Below are 21,591 nucleotides of genomic sequence, written 5' to 3' on the forward strand. Positions count from 1 at the left end.
GGATCTCTGTTGTACCCTTCCGTCTTCAAGTGGGGTGACTGATTCCAAAATCTAGAGCTAAAAGTATTCCCGCATTATACTGGTGGGTGACCTAGAACTTAAAATATTCCCGCATTATACTGGTGGGCAACCTAGAACTTAAAAGTATTCCCGCATTATACTGGTGGGCGACCTAGAACTTAAAACTATTCCCGCATTATACTGGTGGGCGACCTAGAACTTAAATGTATTCCCGCATTATACTGGTGGGCGACCTAGAACTTAAATGTATTCCCGCATTATACTGGTGGGCGACCTAGAACTTAAATGTATTCCCGCATTATACTGGTGGGCGACCTAGAACTTAAATGTATTCCCGCATTATACTGGTGGGCGACCTAGAACTTAAAAGTATTCCCGCATTATACTGGTGGGCGACCTAGAACTTAAATGTATTCCCGCATTATACTGGTGGGCGACCTAGAACTTAAAAGTATTCCCGCATTATACTGGTGGGCGACCTAGAACTTAAATGTATTCCCGCATTATACTGGTGGGCGACCTAGAACTTAAATGTATTCCCGCATTATACTGGTGGGCGACCTAGAACTTAAATGTATTCCCGTATTATACTGGTGGGCGACCTAGAACTTAAATGTATTCCCGCATTATACTGGTGGGCGACCTAGAACTTAAAAGTATTCCCGCATTATACTGGTGGGCGACCTAGAACTTAAAAGTATTCCCGCATTATACTGGTGGGCGACCTAGAACTTAAATGTATTCCCGCATTATACTGGTGGGCGACCTAGAACTTAAATGTATTCCCGCATTATACTGGTGGGCGACCTAGAACTTAAATGTATTCCCGCATTATACTGGTGGGCCGACCTAGAACTTAAATGTATTCTCGCATTATACTGGTGGGCGACCTAGAACTTAAATGTATTCCCGCATTATACTGGTGGGCGACCTAGAACTTAAAATGTATTCCCGCATTATACTGGTGGGCGACCTAGAACTTAAATGTATTCCCGCATTATACTGGTGGGCGACCTAGAACTTAAATGTATTCCCGCATTATACTGGTGGGCGCCCTAGAACTTAAATGTATTTGATATTGTTCCCCCGTTCTTCCGAGAAATTTTTTGACAAGCGGCAGGAAATTTTCTGCCCCGGTTTTTGGTGATTTCCCTGACGTTGCATCTTGCTGCCATCATCAGTCCTTTGTTTTCCTGCAGCAGACAAAAGGATTTAATTAGTTTTCATTGTGACGGTAGAGGGTGCCTTTTTGGCGGATGATTTTTCCTTTCTTCTCTTTTCTTGCTCTATGTCCCATAATTGATTAGTGGGCAGGGCTGCCTGCTGGGGGTCTCTAGCCTGCTGGGGATGGGCTTTCAATTAATCCCCTTTTCCGCTTTCTTTTTAAGCATATTCTGTGGGAGTCTGCTTTTAACTCTCGAAACCACTTCCTTTAGGAGCTCACTTCCTCCAAAATTGCCGGGCATGATCCCTGCATTGGGTGAATTCCCCTCCGGTTTCTGGTAGTAAGCTTTGAAAAATTCTTTTCAAGACAAATTTTAGGAAGAGAAAATAAAAGCTAGAGGGAAAAAATCTTTCTGAACCCATATTTGGTGGGGAGAAGAAACTCAAAAGAACTTATCTGGAGGACATGACTGGTCCCCGTGATCATGACGTGCCCCATAGATTCCCGACCCAGTCTACTTGTATCAATCGATTTACCGTATGGTCTGACTTGCTGGGGATGATAAATGACTGTCCATTTTGTTGCAAATGTGGTAGCTTTTGCTGATTCGTCTTGTCGCCTCATAGTGCCCTTCGAGGGGTTTTCACTAATGAGACTCTCTCTTTTCTCTCATCTCCCGGCGCCTTATGGTTCCTGTGAAGGTTTTCACCAACAAGACTCTCTCATTTCATATCCCTCATCTTACATCGCCTCTCGGTGCCTGCGAAGGTTTTCACCGATAAGACTCTCTCATTTTATTTCTTTCGAGGAATCGGGGCGTTGTAGATACGACCCTCTCTTCCGGAGATTCCTTTGACTATCAATTCATTCCCAGTCTTACGATCCTCTTCTTTGCTGGGGATCAGTGTATTATTCTCGGTCTTATTTTCCTGACTCGACATCTCTTGAACATTGATCGGGAGGTCTTTTGGACGTTGACGTTGGTTTTGGTGTGGGGTTAAAGAAAGGCTATGAAATTGAAAATAATTTGATGGGTGATGTGCTACAACTTTTGGAATCAAACCTTTGTTAGAACTTAAAACATAACCTCTGCCCCAGTTTTCTTGCTTGGGGAATTTATTTTTTACACTTATGTTGCGCTATGTGCGTTACGCACGCTGTGCCTATTATGCACACTATGTACCTTATGCATCCTATTATCCACTATGATGCATACTATGACCGAGCCGTGAGGCGCCTATGTATCCTCTTCGAGGAATCAGGTCAAACGTAGTTCCCACGGGTTTTGTATTTTTTTATGATTTTATCTTATTCTTCTTTTTTCTTTTTCCTTCTTTCCATTTTCTTTTCTTTTTTTTTTCATTTTCTTTTCTTTTCTTTTTCTCTTTTTTTTTCTATATTTTCCATTAGTGATTCCAAAAGAGGGGTATGAAAGAATAACTTTAAGCTCAAAGGGGGAAACAAAGGTTAAAAAGTGTTTGGATAGAAGAAAGAATTGCCCCCGTCATCTCATTATCCAATAAATGCCAAATACAAACAAGTAAACCAAAAATTGCCATAATTAAATAAATTACACATAATATCTCTTGACCGCATCTGAATTGATAGCCATGTCGACACATCTACCTTCGACATCTGTCAAACACAAAGCACCGTTGGACAATACTCTGGTCACGATATAAGGCCCTTGCCAATTTGGGGCGAATTTGCCTTTTGCCTCGACCTGATGTGGGAGGATCTTCTTTAATACCAACTGCCCTACTTCAAACTTCCTGGGGCGCACCTTCTTATTATACGCTTTTGCCATTCTTTTCTGGTATAGCTGACCATGGCACACCGCTGCCAATCTTTTCTCATCTATCAGGCTCAACTGTTCCAATCGAGCTTTGACCCATTCATCGTCATCAATCCCGGCTTCAGCGACAATTCGGAGGGACGGAATTTCGACCTCCGCTGGTATCACGGCTTCATTTCCGTACACCAACAAATAAGGAGTTGTGCCTATGGAAGTTCGGACGGTGGTGCGGTAACCCAACAAAGCAAAGGGTAATCTCTCGTGCCATTGTCTGGACCCTTCCACCATTTTTCGCAGTATCTTCTTGATATTCTTATTGGCTGCTTCGACTGCTCCATTTGCCTTAGGACGATATGGGGTGGAATTGCGGTGTGTAATCTTGAATTGTTGGCATACCTCTCTCATCAAGCTGCTATTAAGATTCGCACCGTTATCCGTGATGATCACTTTTGGGATCCCAAATCTGCAGATGATATGGGAGTGAACAAAGTCCACCACTGCCTTCTTGGTTACTGATTTGAAGGTTTTAGCCTCAACCCATTTGGTGAAGTAATCAATGGTCACTAGAATGAACCTATGACCGTTGGACGCTGCTGGCTCGATGGGCCCAATGACATCCATGCCCCATGCTACAAACGGCCAGGGTGCTGACATCGTATGTAACTCTGTTGGCGGAGAATGAATCAAATCTCCATGTATCTGGCACTGATGGCATTTCCTCACGAAAGTGATACAGTCGTGTTCCATGGTGAGCCAATAACACCCTGTTCGAAGGATCTTTCTTGCCAACACATACCCGCTCATGTGTGGTCCACAAACTCCAGCATGTACCTCAGCCATAACCGTCGTTGCTTGACTGGCATCTATGCATCTCAACAATCCCAAATCCGGGGTTCTTTTGTACAATATTCCCCCACTGAGGAAGAAACCATTCGACAAACGCCGAAGGGCTCTTTTTTGGTCTCCAGAGGCATGTTCCGGATATATCCCCATCCTGAGGTATTCCTTGATATCATGAAACCAGGGTTCGCCATCTGCTTCTTCTTCTACGGCATTGCAGTAGGCGTGCTGATCACGGACCTGGATGTGTAGAGGATCAACATACATTTTGTCAGGGTGGTGCAGCATTGATGCTAAGGTGGCTAAGGCATCCGCAACCTCATTGTGAACTCTCGGGATGTGTTTGAACTTTACCGATCGAAATTGCTTGCTCAAATCATGCAAGCATTGTCGGTATGGTATGAGCTTTAGATCTCGTGTTTCCCATTCACCCTGAATTTGATGTACCAAGAGGTTCGAGTCTCCCAAGACCAAGACGTCTTGGACATCCATGTCAGCAGCCAAGCGCAGACCCAGAATGCAAGCCTCATACTCGGCCATATTGTTGGTGCAATAGAAGCGTAGTTGAGCCGTAACAGGATAATGTCGTCCTGTTTCAGAAATGAGTACTGCTCCTATTCCAACCCCTTTTGCGTTTGCAGCTCCATCGAAGAAAAGCTTCCAACCCGGTTCCTCAGGTAATTCCACCTCATTTGTATGCATCACCTCTTCGTCAGGAAAATACGTTCTTAAGGGCTCGTATTTTTCATCAACGGGATTCTCTGCCAAATGGTCTGCCAGCGCCTGGGCTTTCATGGCCGTCCTCGTCACATAGATGATATCAAACTCTGTGAGCAGAATTTGCCATTTTGCCAACCTTCCCGTGGGCATAGGTTTCTGAAAGATATACTTCAATGGGTCCAAACGGGATATGAGATAAGTAGTATACGAAGACAGGTAGTGTTTCAACTTCTGAGCTACCCAAGTTAGGGCGCAACATGTTTTCTCGAGTTGAGTGTACTTGACCTCATGTACTGTGAATTTCTTGCTAAGATAGTAGATGGCTTGCTCCTTCCTTCCTGTGTCATCATGTTGCCCCAATACACAACCAAATGAATTTTCCAAGACCGTCAGGTAAAGAATTAGGGGCTTCCCGGGCTTAGGCGGGACCAATACGGGTGGATTAGACAGATACCCTTTGATTTGGTCGAAAGCCTCCTGACACTCTGCCGTCCAACCTACCGCAGCATCCTTTCTCAGCAGCCGAAATATGGGCTCACAAGTTGCTGTGAGTTGAGCGATGAACCTGCTGATGTAATTGAGTCTACCCAGCAAACTCATTACCTCTGTTTTGTTCCTTGGCGGTGGCAAATCTCGGATGGATTCAATTTTGGATGGGTCTAACTCAATCCCCCGTCGACTGACGATGAATCCTAGCAACTTTCCTGATGGAACCCCGAATGCGCATTTGGCCGGGTTAAGCTTGATATCATACCTCCGGAGTCTTTGGAAAAATCTCCTTAGGTCTGCTACATGGTCCTCCTGACGCCAAGATTTGATGATCACATCATCGACGTACACCTCGATTTCCTTGTGTATCATGTCATGAAATACAGCAGTCATTGCTCGCATGTACGTCGCCCCGGCATTCTTTAACCCGAATGGCATTACCCGATAGCAGTAGGTTCCCCATGGCGTAATAAACGCTGTCTTCTCAGCATCCTCCTCGTCCATTAGGATCTGATGATAACCCGCATAGCAATCCACAAAGGATCCGATCTCGCGCCCAGCGCAATTATCGATCAGGATATGAATGTTGGGTAACGGAAAATTGTCCTTGGGACTTGCTTTGTTGAGGTTGCGGTAGTCGACGCACACCCTGATTTTTCCATCCTTCTTTGGGACTGGTACCACATTGGCCAACCACTCGGGATATCGAGTGACCCGAATGACCTTTGCCTGCAACTGCTTAATCACCTCTTCTTTGATTTTTACACTCATTTCTGTTTTAAATTTCCTTAGTTTTTGCTTGACCGGAGGGTATGCCGGGTCAGTGGGCAATTTGTGAACCACTAAATTGGTGCTTAATCCAGGCATATCGTCATAGGACCATGCAAAAACATCTTTGAATTCCATGAGGGTTTTGATCAATTCTTCTCTGACACTCGGCTCAATGTGGATACTAATTTTGGTCTCTTGGATGTTATCAGCGTCTCCTAGATTCACAGCCTCAGTGTCATTTAGGTTAGGCTTGGGTTTCTCTTCAAATTGGCATAATTCTCGGTTTATTTCTTCGAAGGCTTCACCTTCATCATATTCAGATTCATCATCACAAACGACCTCTTGCATCATTGAGTGGGATTCAGATTGATTTATTAGACTAGGTCGAAGATCCGCTGTGCATGCCATGTCATTAGGACCAGTAAAAAGAGAACTGTTCAGAAAGAAAAAGAACAAAACAAAATTAAAATGGAACAAAAGAAAAGAACTTTATTAAACATTGCGGGATAAAAGGGTTCACACTTTTACAAAAACGGAAGTAAAATTTGGATTACACCCTTGAATAATCCGGACAAAACAAAACACACAAAACATGAATCAAAGCCTACTACCAAGACTCCCCTCGGACAGGAAGAGGAGTAACCGTCCAATTGTTGGTCTTGGCCTCAGGCCCTACAAACTGTATCTCTGCTCTGTTGGAACCTTCTCCAGCTTCCACCATACTGACGTCCGCGAATAGTCTCTCAAAACTCTGATTCAGGTCTTCATTTATACCGATCAAAGGTCCTAGAATCTTTGGGACCGGTGGCCCCTTGGCACTTGCTTTGACAAAAGACCTTGAGAGGCGTGGCACTGGTCTAGGCAGAAACCAGACCCTCTTCTTCATTTTTCGCGCTTGCTTTCTATCTGCTGCGGTTGGTTTGAACCCCAATCCGAAAGTTTCCAGATTTTTAGGAAGGGAGATAGGTTGGACAATCCCTTGAAGCTCGACTCCCACGCCTTTTCCCGGCACAAATCCGTTACCCAGCATTTCCGAGACCATCATGACTGTCGCGGCAGCTACCCTAGGGTGTGGGATGATTTCTCCTTCAGCAATTTTGTTGGCTGACCCTGTATCGAAAATCTGGTAGACCCAAGGACCTTTGTCATCAGCAGTCTCAATGAAAGGTACAATTGCTCCAACCGTGGTGCACGTTGTGTCCTCGCCGTGTAACACGACCTCTTGTCTTTCCCACTCGAACTTCACCGTCTGATGTAGAATGGAAGGCACTGCTTTGGCTGCATGAATCCAGGGTCGTCCTAACAGCAGGTTATAAGAAACTGTGGCATCTAACACCTGGAATTCCATGGTAAACAGGACTGGACCAATGGTCAGTTCAAGTACAACATCCCCCACAGTGGCTGTTCCGTTTCCGTCAAACCCTCGGACACAGATACTATTCTTTCGGATTCTTCCGCGGTCGATCTTTAACTGGTCCAGAGTGGATAATGGACAAATATTGGCGCTTGAGCCATTATCCACCAACACTCGAGTTACCACTGAGTCTTCACATTTGACGGCTAGGTATAAAGCTTTATTGTGCTCTGTACCTTCCACCGGCAGGTCATCATCTGAGAATGTTACCCTGTTCACCTCGAAAATCTTACTGGCAATGGTTTCCAGGTGGTTTACAGAAATCTCACTGGGCACATGAGCTTCGTTCAATATCTTCAACAGGGCCCGACGATGCTCCTCAAAGTGGATCAGTAATGACAACAGTGAGATCTGGGCCGGTGTTTTTCTCAGCTGTTCGACCACAGAATAGTCCTGTACTTTCATCTTCCTCAGGAACTCTTCAGCCTCTTCTTCGGACACAGGTTTCTTGGTTGCAACTGGGTTGGTTCTTCTTAGCTCCACCGGAGCAAAACATCGACCTGATCGAGTCAGCCCTTGCGCTTCACAACTGACTTCTTCCACCTGTTTTCCTTTGTACATCACCACCGCCTTTTCATATTTCCAAGGCACAGCCCTGCTGTCAATCATCGGCAGCTGGACCACAGGCTTTATGGTCACCCGTTCTCTACATACCCCTTTCAACACGACCGCCGGTGTGGGCGGGATCCCTGGTATTACCAACTTGCTTGGCTCGGGTTTGCTTGTTATGGCGGACGGGCTCTTTCCCAATATCACTACCGGCTTGACGCCTTCTCCCTGCGACTGTACACTCGTTTCTCCACTGGTTGAGACTTCCTTTGGGGCGGCTTGGATCATCATCACTGTTTGTGAAGGTTTTCTCAATTCTCCTCCTTCACACACCAACTCAATCATGTGAGTTTCGTGGTGCGCTGGCAGTGGGTTTTGGTTGATGTTAGGAGCTTCTGGTGTCTGGACCTCGATCTTATTGGTGTCAATAAGATCTTGTATGGCATGCCTTAATTTCCAGCACTTCTCGGTATCATGCCCGAGCATCCCTGAACAGTATTCACAACTGATTGATCGATCCAAATTCTGAGGTGGGGGATTTGGTTCTCGAGTCTGGACAGGACTAACCAAACCCAATTGCCGCAGCTTGTGGAACAAAGCGGTGTAGGTTTCTCCCAGCTCCGTGAAGGTTCTCTGCTTCCGCAACCTGTCATTCCTAGCATCTGGATTTCCCCTAAAGCCTATCCCTGAAGGGTTCCTATATGCCCTTGGTGGAGGGTAGGTGTTTTGCGGTGGGTAGTTATTATGTGGAGCTGGGTATGCGTTATGGGGGGCCGGTGCGCGACATTGTGGGCGAACCAGAGGCTGAGTGTATGCCTGGGCTTGGTGTACGGAACAATGTGGTTCTCGAGGTGGATAGAAATTTTGTGGTGGGCTGTATGGGTATTCTGACCTGTGAGGTCTGGGTTGGTTGTAGTGTGGCCTGCCAGCCCTGGACCAACTGCCTGCCTCAATCGTGGCAACATCTTCTTTCTTTCTTCTCAACGCACCTCCCGTGCCGTTTTGAATGGCCTGGGTTGTGGCCTTGAGTGCCGAATAGTTCAAGATCTTGTCAGACCTCAAACCTTCTTCTATCATGACCCCTATCTTGACCACCTCGTTGAAAGATTTTCCAACCATTGTCACCAAGTGACCAAAGTAGGTTGGATCCAATGTCTGCAAAAAATAGTCCACCATTTCTCCCTCTCTCATGGGAGGGTCGACTCTAGCTGCTTGTTCTCTCCAGCGGAACCCGAACTCGCGAAAACTTTCCCCGGGTTTCTTCCCAGTTCTCAATAACGTGAGACGGTCAGGGACTATCTCTAGATTGTACTGGAAATGACCTGCAAAAGCCTGCGCCAGATCATCCCACGTGTACCACCTGCTGAAATCCTGCCTGGTATACCATTCCAGTGCAGATCCGCTCAGACTTTGGCCGAAATAAGCTATCAACAGCTCATCCTTGCCGCCTGCCCCTCTCATTTTGCTACAGAATCCCCGCAAATGTGCCATGGGATCACCGTGCCCTTCATATAAATCAAACTTAGGCATCTTGAACCCAGCCGGGAGTTGGACGTCTGGGAAAGGGCACAGATCTTTGTATGCTACGCTGACTTGATTGCCCAGCCCGTGCAAGTTCCTGAAGGACTGCTCCAGGCTTTTGAACTTTCTCAATACTTCATCCTGTTCAGGGGCCTTAGCCGGCTTCTCAATCTCTGCCGGCACTTCCACATGTGGATTGTAAGCTTGAGGCTCGGGTGCATGGAATGTAGGCTTAGGGGGATAGTATTGTGTATCGTGAGCCTGAAACAATGGCTCACTGGTCGTTCTTTGCAAAGGGGCTGATGCGGGTCCCACAAAGATGGGAATATTGGGTGTTGGGAGAGGTTGATGGGGTGGTGGAGCTTGGGAATCATGAGGGCTTCTTTCTTGATGATACAGGGGATTTGGACGGCTTGTGGAAGGGCCAGAGTGAGGGTATTCCGGCATGTGTCCCAGCGTTTCAGGACTCTTTTGTGTTTTGGCTAGGGCTAGCTGCATTGCATTCATCTCTAGTCCCATCCTTTCAATTTTTTCCATCGCTTCTTTTAGCAACTGGCCCATTGGCCTTTCTTCCTCATTACTATTCTCTGAAGTAGACATGCTTGTTGCTACCGGTCCTTTGGATCTGGTTTGGTAGGAGTGTGTTGCCAGAGTTCTTTAACAACTATCTTGTCTGAATCAGACAACAACAAACTTCGTTAGCGTTAGATTTTAACAGATTTGATCGCAACACATAGAGGATGCAATGCACCTAGGCAGTTAACCGTTTCTACATGCTTTGCTTCAAACAACATGTGTCATCCCGGTTTGCTCATTCGTCCCTTTAAAGTATTTTGGGAAACCCTGCGTTTTATTTTATTTGTATTTTCTTTTCTTTATTTTATTAAAAGCGGTCGAATCTTATGGGGATTGCCTACGTATCACGTCCCCGCGTGAATCAGACCAGGTGTAGTTCTGCCTTGAGGCTAACATTTATAAAAAGAAAATGAACAAACATTACATTTGAAAATTTTGTAAAAACAATGTCTTGAAATACACACAAAAGAAAATGATCAACATTACATTTGAAAACTTTGTAAACAATGTCTTGAAATACACACATTCAAATTGAAATAAAAGATACAATTCTTAACATCTCGTAACGTGCCCCACTTTCCACTTGTGTTGTAAGTTATTAGATCATTTGCTCAAGGCGGGGCTTGACCCGGATGTCCTCCCAATGTTCGATACATCCTTTCCAACTCCACTGTTAGATGACGGGCAAAGGTGGGTGCATGCTCGGTAAACCTTTCATAATCCATTCTTTGGCAGTTTACATAACTTTGAGAGGTGTAGACCGCTAGGTCGTGGATCTGTGCCCTGAAATTTTGGAGATGTTAGCTTTGATCCTGCAACTGCTGCTGGCGAGTGGTGGCTATATCTCGGATACGGCCTTCACGATCTAGGGCTGACTCTAATAGAGCTCGGAGTCTGGCCTGCTCTAATCTCATCTGCGCTCTTTCTCTATCAGTGTCCGCTTGTTGATGCTCTCTGTACCTTCTTGCCTCTTCTAGTTGTGCACGAAGTTGGTCTCCTGATCGTATCCAATGGTCCTTTTCCTTCTCGAATTGTGCCCTGTCTTTCTCGGATTGCCTATTTTGGCGTTCCTTATCAGATCTGGCTTCTTCGTTTAATTGTTGGATCCTATCTTTTGCTTTGCTCAACGCCCTTTCTTTTGCAGCAAGAATGGAATCATAATCCTGCATTCTTTCAAAAAGATTGGCAATGGTTTTTTGATCCTTCCAATTCCTCATTGACGTTTCAGAAGCCTTTTTCATTTTCAGAAATCGAGCATGAAGACTTTATTCTCACAGGCTAGACTCTTCTTCTCGCCCTCAGCTTCTTGTGCTTGCAAATCCTTCTCCAGACTGAGGTTCCTTAGATTTTCCTTTAGGGCGTGGATAGTTGCTTTGTACCCCTTCTCTTTTTCTCCCCAGACCAACCGCTCTTGGATTTTATCATTAAAGTTTTGAATATGGGGTCTTTTAGTTGGCCTTCTCAGCTCAGGTTCTGGTACCTCATCCATGCGAGACCGTTTCTCGAACCACCTTGCATATCCAGGATTTATCTCACCCTTTTTAGTGTCTGGGACTTGAGTATCGCTTTTTAAGTATCGACATTCATTCCACATCTGCTGAAGTAACGCCTCAGGAATAGTGGCCTCTGGGTGTAGTTCGATTTCTTGCGCACTCAAATCTTCATCATCAGGAACTACTTGATATCTTCCTAGTTGTCTTAGGACTCTCAATGGCGCGTATGGCTGGATGCTTCTCAATCCCAATAGTAGCAGATAACTATTTGAGTTTGACATATGTATTACTTCCCTCATTGATAGCCATCCCAGAGTCCATTCAATTTGATTTGCCGTTAGAGCCCTTAGCCGAGATACCCATGCTTCTGTCCCTTCTGGAACCTGATAATTTTTCACTCTTTCCTCATAACCCTCGATGTAATTATCGTTGTTTGGCCTGTACTGTATGATCTTGGGCTGTTGTTGGAGATGTTCAATCAGCCACATTTGCAACAAAATTTTGCATCCCTCGAAGACTTTCGCTCCCGCTTTACATAAAGTCAAAGCCCGATAAATGTCCGAAGAGAATGATGGGGACAAGGGTGTGGTTTTCCTTGGAGGTGAGGATTTGCACAACTTTTGCGGTGCGAATATCGATTGTTCGTTCTTTGTTCGGGAAGACCATGATTCCTAGAAAAGCCACCATGAAGGCGAAACGACGGTGAACCTGCCATGCGTCTTTGTCTTGTTTGTTAGTAAGGCCTTTCTCATGAATTTCGAACCCATCTGACTTTCCGAACCTTGAATACAAAAAGTTGAAAGAACAATATCCGTTGATGACATTGCTTTTCCTGATTTGACTGCTGATGTTTAGAAGACCGAAGAATCGATGCACCGAGGGAGCCTTCGTGAATATCAAGCTTTGATTCCTTAAACTTCCGTCAAAACCAACATATCCAGCTATCTCCTCTAATGTAGGAGTGAGCTCGAAGTCAGAGAAACGAAAGACATTGTGAACAGGGTCCCAAAAAGTTACTAATGCCGCAATCAGATCCTCACAGGGTTTAACTTTCATAATGTCCGGGAGATTTCCCAAATGCTTGATGACCCACTTTTGACCATCTTCGCCCAATTCATACCACCACGTTTGAAGCTGGAATAGAAACTCTTCTGGATTTGCGGAGGAGGGGTTTTGTGTGGTGCTCATTTTGTATCTGAAATTTTAATTTAATAAAGTCAAGACTCATTTTGAAAACATACTCCAATGATTTTCAGTCAAAAACTATTTCAAGGTTTAAAACTATTTTTTTTTTTTTGGGAATTTTTCAAACTATCTTCAAGATTAAATACCTTTCAAGATTAAATACCTTTATTTCAAAATTTCAAAATTTGAAAACTATATATTTTTTGAAAAAAAACCGTTATTCCTCAGCTCTTATCATGATTTCATTTAAGCCGGTCAGCAAGCATGTTCGAGGCAAATGAATGCACATATAGCAAGTAGGATGCATCAGGATGGTCTTTTTATTCCGGGTTCACCTGTCTTAGACAGACCCAACCCCTGTGTTGAGTCCCCTAAGTCAAATGCACGTGATGCAAATAAACGTTCCTACTAGGGATCCGGTACATGGCTGAGTTATTCTAAGTGTAAACCTGAGGTTGATTGTTCTAAACCTGGCTTACCCAAACGGACAGTTTGAGCCGAAGCGGGGGCAACGTACCGGGAGCACGAAAGTCTGCCCGGCCTAGTTACTTGTCCCAACTCCGTCTTATTTGGTATGACTTTAACAGAAAGGTGGGTCACGCGCACGTGTACACCATAAATTCAGAAGACTCAGAAAGAAGGGTTTCGTAGCAGTTTTATATACACAATTCAGATAATATTAAAGCGGTAAAAGCATCATTTAGCACATTAAGCATATATCATGTAAAAATCAGATAATAAATAAAGTCAAATAACAACAATTATTCTAAGCTCGAATTTGTTAACCCTGAACCAGTGGTTCTGGGTCACCGGTCCCCAGCAGAGTCGCCAGAGCTGTCACACCTCCTTTTTCCGCGCCCGAGGGGGCACAAGGGAGTTTTTTTCCAATTAAAGGACAATCGAAACGGGATTGGTTTAATTATTTCAGAGTCGCCACTTGGGATATTTAGGGTGTCCCAAGTCACTAATTTTAATCCCGAATCGAGGAAAAGAATGACTCTATATTATGGTCTGCATACCAGAAATCCGGATAAGGAATTCTGTTAACCCGGGAGAAGGTGTTAGGCATTCCCGAGTTCCGTGGTTCTAGCACGGTCGCTCAACTGTTATATTCGGCTTGATTATCTGATTTTATACAAGTGAACTTATGTGCAAAATTTAACTTTTAACCGCTTTTATCATTCACTGTTATTTTTATAGAACTTGCAACGTCGTGAAAACATATCTCGAACCACGTTACATCAATGCACCCGTGGTTGTTGACATATTTCGACTCGGTTGAGATTTGGATTTGGGTCACATAAATGTGCACCCGAATTAAGGAGAATAAATTATTAAGACGCGCCTAAAGCGACTAGCGTATTGTTATTTTAGGAAGAGGCCGTGAAGGTTCATTAAACGGCCAAATCCAAAGTCTAGTCAATGGTTATGTATTTTATTGAGGGCCCCGGCGATGTATGATTTATTTTGGCGAGGCTCGTCTCATTTTTATTTTTAAAGGATAGACCTATAGTGACTACATTTTTCTATTACGTTTGTCTCTACTAATGAAAGCAATGATCCTACTTAGTTACATGTTTGCAGGTTACTTATAGCGGGATTCGGAAATGCTTAAAAAATCAGGAACGAGGCTGCGTGCATAGCCAATTGAATAAATAATCACGGGCCCAACTCTAGCCCATGCACAATAGGCCAGACCTGGGCCACTGCTCGTTCGATACGGGCCTGCCTGGGCTGTTTTTGGCCGGAGCTCGACCTTCATGAGGTTGAGGCCCTGAATGTGTGTTCTTGATCTTAAAACATGGTTTCAAGAGTTATATATAGCAATTCATTGGAAAGGAAAGAACTTATTTACAGTGTACGAATTTCATGTTTGGCATACATTACAGGCTTATGCTACACCATTGAACTAAATATGAGATACAACCTACTGCCTTGGGCATACTCTCATCACCAACCTATATACACATTCTAGCATTCAACTACCATGCATTGACATTTATAGGCATGAAGACTACCTCTAGTACCCAGAACAAAAATGTAAAACTATTACACATTGCATGAATATTTAATGTGACAATCTATGTATAAGAGACATTCTTCAGGATCTTTCATTTGTATTCATGCTCATTTTTTCCAATTACATTTTGACAGTGCATTGGTTGTGTACCTGGTATAGAGAGGAAAGAAAGAAAGAGAGTAATCAGTTGAGTAGTATGCAACAAACACAGCAGCAACAGATTCACAGCAACAACACAGCAACAAACAACCAGCCAATAATGGTGAAGCTCAACAAGGAGTCGAGCAACAAATGAACAATCCCAGAAAAAGAACAGAGTAAGAAACAACAGCCCAGAATGTTGAATGTAACAGCAACAGAAATCCAATGACCACAAGAAAGCTTGGCAGACAACAGGAAAAGCAAAACCCCACAGAAAACCTGATCAAACTGGACTCTTGCACAGTTTCTTCTAGACAATACTCATTCACAATGTTCTGAAATTTATTTCTGTTTTTCCTTTTCAGTTTTTCTTACTCCCAAGATCTCTCCAGACTCAAAAATTCTCCCCCCCTTCTAATGGAAGGTCTGCCTCTTTTATAGCCTAACCTTAACACTTTACAGTCTGTTTTACAACTCAAAATTGCCCCCCCCCTCGTTGTTTTTCCACTCACTTCTTTTAAATAAACAAAACTCCCATCAAATCCCTGACAGCCCCTCTCTCTTTTGTTGTTAAAATGTACTAATCACTTGTTTATTTAACCAAAGTATGGGCAGTAGGAATATAATCTGACAGCACATGCTGTCCAATTATTTTAATTCCTTAAAGCTAACCATACACATGCTGCCCACGGTCTAAACCAAATGGCATCGTGTTTTAAAATCAAAGTCTGAATCTGCCATTATAACCTTTCCCCTAGATGTTCTTTAATTCAATTTGAACAAAATCAATAGGCAATACAATTCAGTTCCTAATGGGACTCAAATACGATCACAGCAGAAATAAGCAATACGAATCAAGTTGTTACCATTAACGATTGAAACTAATTGACGACATATATCGACTCGACTATATTAATCGTAACACATAACAATCAATCGTTCATATAAACAACACGTATAGAGTCCCGAATGACTTCAGACAAATTTGTTCAAACACTGGGAACTTATATGAATTAAACTCGTTTGACGACTAATCTAATTGATGAGCATGTATATCACAGGGTATATTCAGAACACAAACAGAAGACAATTGACCAAATAAAAAGGCCTTTAACAGAGATGGAAGAAATCCGAATGAAAAATAACAAAATAACAAACAAACACAACGAAACATGCTGACAACTTAATTAGAACTAAAACAAAAGAAAGGAAAACTTACCAAAAGAGTTTGAAATCAAAATGACCCAAATCTGACTCAACTTCGAACTCTTGAGGCCGAACAAACTTTAATCAGGGTGTTCTCACATGAGAACACCTTGATTAAGGTCTATTAGACCTCAAACCCTTGTTAAGACCGGCCGGATTCCAAGGCTATTAGTGTTCTAGGTTTTGGATCTCCAGATCTGATTTTTAGGGAGTTGTGGGTAGATTCGGACCAAACCAAGCTTGGTTTGGTCACGAGGAAGGTCAGGGGAGTGTCTGGTATGAAGATGGGGTGGTTTGGCATAGATCGAGTTTTGTCTCGAATCTTCAAATCCAGATTCGAGACGATAGGAGGTGATTCGAGGTTCGTGGTTAGTGGATTCGTGTTCAGGGTGGTTGGATGCTTTAGGGGTGTGAAGGGGGTGGTCACCGGCGTTCGTGCCGCCGGCTTTAGGTGAAAGGGAAACTAGGGCGGCGTTAGGGTTTGGGGGTTTCAGGGTTCGGGGAAGGAGATGACTGAAGGGGGGTTCGGATAGGGGGCGTGGGGTGAAGGGTTGAGTTTATATATGGTCTAGGGCTTTAGATCCTGGCCGTCGGATCAAATGAGGTCTATGGCCAGGATCTATCCACTTAGGGAAGACGGTGTCGTTTGGGTTTTGGTAGTGGGTGAGGCCGGGTAAGGCTGGATCGGGTCAAAACTGGACGGGTTTAGGGGGAAAGTCGGGGTCCGTTGGATCAAGGGGTTGAACGGCTCAGATCAAACGCCTAAGACGACGTCGTTTGGGGTTGAGTGAGTGGCTTGATCGAGACCGTTTGTTTGAATCCGATCAACGGCTCTAATAAGGATGCCGATACGGCGTCGTTTGAATCAACGTTTGGGCAGGCCAGATTTGGACTGGGTCTGAGTGCCGTTTTTGGGCCTTTTTTTTGTTTCAATTTCTGGGCCCAAATCGATTTTAATCCCTCACTCTTTTGCTTTTTTTTTCTTTTAAACAAAAAATAAAATAATGAAATTAACATCAACAATAATGTAACATTCCCACACAATTATCACGAAAATATTTAAGTAAGTTAAATCACAACCTAGAACGAACGACGCACATATATTTATTTTTGAATTTTCTTTTAACGACACATATATTTTTTGTATTTTTGTTTGATAATGACTAGATGCAAAATGGACAGACTCACAAACGACTAACAGCACATGTCACGGAAAGATCGAAAAATTGTACAGCGAAGCCATTTGTCACTATTTTTATTTTCTTTTGGAGCGATTGTCCGTGAAGCAAAAATCACGTGCTTACAACCCTCGCCAAAGATGCTACCCGGGATCCATCGCCTCTCTCCAACTCGGCCACCTTCCCCTCCAATTCGGTTGCCTTCTCCGATAGCTCAACACTTAGACCGACGACCCTATCACTCAGCTCAAGCTCCACCCACAGGGCGACCACCTTTGCCTAAAGATTATCACACTCAATCGAAACCCTCTTGCCCACCTCGAGCTCTTCTTATTTAGCCCTAAGCAGCCCCTCAAATTTGCTGCATATGCCCATGGACCGCATCGAGTCGTCGTCCTTTCGCTCCAACTCCTCTTTAAGGGACTGAGGATCGCCGCCCTCCCTAAGTCGTGCATTCACTCGCGACACTTGCCATGGTATCACCAGTATTTTGAAATTACCTTTTGGAAGACGGCATCCTGCTTCTCCTCGCCGTGGAGACTCTCAGTCTCCAAAACGAAAGTCTGAAGAAACAAAAAAGGAAGAAGAGAAGTTAGCGAGAGTAGAAGACGTGAAACGAAGAAATCAATAAAGAATTCACCCTCAAAGTCATTCCGGATACGCCCCGTGATAGGTCGACATTGCTGATCTCCTGAAGGTCCCTGTTTTTTGTAGTGGAACAAAGAACGGCAAATTGGGGCACCAGGCTTACTGTGTCATCCAACAAGTCTAAGCCTAGGGAAATCTCGATCACGTGGGAGGAACTGTTCGTTCTCGCTTCCACCCGAGTGAACCCCTCTTCAAACATTCTTATGTCATCGGGGTCAATATCCGAACCGGACTCGTAGTCATCTACAACCACGCCCTTTACCCTCTCACTGGCTGAAGAAGAGGCACGAGCCTATTGTGAAGTCGACGGACCACTCGGAATGATTGCAGCGGCCTCCGAGCTCTGTCCTCCTTCCAAAGAAGTCAACTCCACGATCGGAGGAGGCACGGTCTCAATGCCCAAACCAGTACCCCCGTCCGGTTCGAATACTGCCAACACTAGTTCACCCCTCGAAGGTCCCTCGGTCTCAGCCACTATCCTCCGTCTCTTCAAAAAGGCCTCATCGTCTTCGTCCTCCAGCGACTCAACCACCAATTGAACTACGGGAGGTGGAACCCCCGCCAAGGGAGAGACAGCCGGGCGGCCAAGTCCGCGCGAAGTCAAAGTCTGCAAGACAGTGGCGGTCTGAACTGGTTTGCTTACAACCACAGCAAGAACGGGCTCGGCCGAGATACCCAACTGGCAAAAATCGGGCGTAGGATCCCTCCCCTTCTTGTCGTCCTCCAACATGTAAACAAAGAAGAGAGATAAGAGGATAGAAATAACGGTGTAAAAGTCAGCAATCGAAGCCGAAGATGACTCACCGGCCACAGGTCTACGCTCGAACCTCTCATTGAAATGCGACCACTCGCGAATCCCCATAGTATGGGGCAGAACCCAACTCACCCAATCGCGAATGTCAACAACTGGCAAATGAGGATCCCATTGGGCTGCAAAGAAAGAAAAGGAACGATCAAATTACCCCTAAAGGAAACAATAGTCATATTAGAAGTGAAACACTTACGAGCAAAATTCCACTCCTCGAGGAATCTGCTGGGGTTCAATACCACATGCGCCGTCTTCACGTGGAAGAAATTTTCCCAAAAAACGGCAATTAGTTTTATCGTCCATCTTCACTACCAACCCCTTGGTCCTCCGATGGTGCATATAAATCACTGTGCCCTGTGAAAGCTTGGGGCGAAGAGATGAAGCACATGGCGTAAAGAAATACCACGGTTGGACAACTCTGCGTATTTGGTAAGCATGAGGAAGAGATTGTATATGTATAGAGAGAGCTGAGCCGCGCACAAATTGTAGAAGCGGCAAAAATCCTCTGCCAGTGAGGGAAGAGGAAGCGTGTAGCCAACAACAAACGGGTACGCGTAGAATGCGCAGTACCCCGGGCGGTGTGTTTGGACTACATCACTACTAGCGGGAACTATTTCAACATGAGCCGGGATTTGCCACTTAGTTCTAAACGCAGTGATCATCGCCGTATCCAACGTGGAGATGACAGGTTCAGGTTCATCCTTGGGCAGGCTTTTGAAGTCTGATCTAGTTTTCCCGGAGCGTGAGATTATCTCGTCCACGGTGGAAAAGTTTTCATCTTCCACCATAGCCACCCCTTCCTCATGCTGAGGTGCATCCACAACCAACATTACTGAGTCAGAGGGAGCGTTGGCCATTTTTCTGATTGTGCGAAGAAGAAGTACGAAAATGAAGGAGTTAACAGTAGCAAAGGACACTATGGAGAAGAAGAAAAAGCAGAAGTTGAAAGTTCAAAGAAGAAAAGAACTTGGGCTTCAGGGGCTCTAAAAATACAACAATTCATAATTGGAGTGCCTATCCCTATTTATAAGAGCACAAGCATCCCAATCAAGAAATCCCAAACACCGCCTCATTAACTTCGAAATGGAAGAAGCGAGGGAAACGATGTAACGTATGGGAAACGTGTGCCATAATGACGCGTGAAGAGAGTGTCGTTTCAAACTGACGTAACGATCAGGAGCGGCTTTTGAAGCGTCACCTCGCCACCTCGCCAATAAAAGGGAATCACTCTTCTCCCAATGTTCTCAGATTTCTCAAAAAATGTAATTGGCGTAGTCCGCCCACCGAACTCGCCCAAAGGCAACCTCGATGGGCGGAGGGACTAACTGTATAGGTCGAAATCTGAACAGAAGAATCTCACTTAAGGGAGGACGACCAAGAGCTAACAGAGTCGAGGTCACATATAAGAAGCAATATACTAACAAGTGATTCGACCGCTGTTGAGGTCGAGCATTCTATTCAGCCTGAACGACTAGTTCAACCCTCACACATTTCTAGAGGAATATTCCACAAGATATTCCAAGAACTTAAGTATTCCGGTTAAGGACCGTTGGGTAAAGAAAGTATTTTTGTATAAATATCATGGGAGAGAGTAACTAATGGTGGGCGAGAAGGGGCTGGCAAAAACTCAGATACACAGGTAGACATATCTTGAGAGAGAAGGAGAGATAATTCATCTCCGGCTCCTGGTCAAGGAGAAAGGAGAAAGGAAGCTTAGATCCTCATTATCCATCATTAGTTGCATTGTGTCAAATGTATGAGGGTTAACCTTATTCAAGAACGGTGAACCTTTTTATCTATGTATTCTTCGTTATCATTTAATATCATCAAAATCACCATCCTTTCTTATGCGACGGGATTCAAACATTGTTATAATTAAATTTTACGTTTAGTTATTCCTGCTTATTCTTATCTCCAATCTCAGATCTATGATAAATTATCTTTGGCTAGGATTTACCTCAATTCTTCTTATTTAATTAGTTCAATAAAAATTTCTAACACTTTTTTGGTGTGTCTGAAACCTAAATGTTGATGATTTTGACTCAAAATACGTTTTTAATGTGTAAAAAAAAAGTTACTCTAACACTTTAATTGGTTCAAGTATTTAGATATAAATACTTTAATAGAGGAGCCTTTTATTATTTCTTTAAAAAATCAACCGACATTTTTAATAGTTGTTATTTTGTGCTATACGCAAAACAAAATTATTTTTTTCCCCTTTTATTTTCAAATTAGAATTGTGAGTTTTATTTTATAGTTAAAATTTTCATAAGACAATAATATATATAGTTTAATCTATTGGCTGAATTATTTTATTTATTTCAAATATATAGCAAAACACATGTGCATTCAAATTTAAAGACTAGTGTCAATTTCAACGCACAGTTGGACCATTTTCCTGAAAGCCTTATCCTTCTTTTAAGTTCAAGAACTCAAAACATCTAAACTCACAAATTTAAACTTCTGCTCTCTTCTCAAGAAAAGCAATAAATAAAAGGTAGTAGTATTAATTTGAAACTGTAAGTAAAATCTTCAAACCATCACAGTCCAAGATCCCACATTCTTTCAAAATAAATTATGATAACCAATTGACATTACTTCCATCAAATTCTACTTAAACGTCCATTAACTTTCGGATAATGTCCCTGAATATGTATCTCAACCCCGTAAAGACTCACTTTCAACCAGGGGCGGATTTAGGGGGGCGCAAGGGTGTTCATCCGAACACCCTTCGCCGAAAAATTACACTGTATATATAAGGTAAAATCTATTTTTTATCTCTATATATTAAGTTTTGAACACCTTTAACACAATCCAAAAGTGTAGTTTAGTGGTTAAGGGAGTTCAAAATCTACGTAAGGTCATGGGTTCAATTCTCACTAGCTACATAAAAAAAATTTTGAACCCTAGGATTTTTAGAGAATAGGAGCTCAAGTATGTACTTCTAATAAGAGAGGTATAGAGTTTGACTCTAAATATCATACAAATTTTCAGCATGGGAGATGTAATATTTGCGTTTTCTTAGTAAATAAATTGCCATTTGGAATAGTT

This window comes from Nicotiana sylvestris, chromosome 3, assembly GCF_000393655.2.
Source record: "Nicotiana sylvestris chromosome 3, ASM39365v2, whole genome shotgun sequence".
Lineage (NCBI taxonomy): Eukaryota > Viridiplantae > Streptophyta > Magnoliopsida > Solanales > Solanaceae > Nicotiana > Nicotiana sylvestris.